Raw genomic sequence first — 751 nt, forward strand, 5'->3', positions numbered from 1 at the left:
TATCTGGAAATTTCTTTGGGTAGAATTGTCATTTTCACAATGTTGAGTCTACCTATCTGTGAACATGGTATGTTTTTCCATTTATGTAGATCCCTTTGGGTTTCTTGCAGTAGTGTTTTGTAGTTTTCTTTCTATAGGTCTTTTACATCCCTGGTTAGATTTATTCCTAAGTATTTTATTTTTTAAGGCCTATTATAAATGGTATTGTTTTCCTGATATCCTTTTCATCATTCTCTTCATTGTTGTATAGGAATCCAACTGATTTTTGTATGTTTACCTTGTATCCTGCTACTCTGCTGAATCTTTTTATTAGTTTCTGTAGTTTTCCCATGGAGTCTTTAGGGTTTTCTATGTATAGTGTCATATCATCTACAAATAGGGACAGTTTAACTTCTTCATTACCAATTCGGATGCCCTTTATTTCTTTTTCTTGTCTTATTGCTCTAGCTAAGACATCCAGCACAGTGTTAAATAGGAGTGGTGATAAAGCACATCCTTGTCTTGTTCCTGTTCTCACGGGGAATTTTTTCAGGCTCTCTCCATTAAGAATGATGTTGGCTGCTGGTTTTGCATAGATGCCCTTAATTATGTTGAGAAATTTCCCTTCTATACCTATTTTATTGAGAGTTTTTATCAGGAAAGGGTGTGGGACTTTGTCACATGCCTTATCTGCATCAATTGAGATGATCATGTGATTCTTTTCTTTCCATTTATTTATGTGGTGGATTACGTTGATTGATTTTCTAATGTT

Source organism: Trichechus manatus, unplaced genomic scaffold (genome assembly GCF_000243295.1).
Source record: "Trichechus manatus latirostris isolate Lorelei unplaced genomic scaffold, TriManLat1.0 scaffold00084, whole genome shotgun sequence".
NCBI lineage: Eukaryota > Metazoa > Chordata > Mammalia > Sirenia > Trichechidae > Trichechus > Trichechus manatus.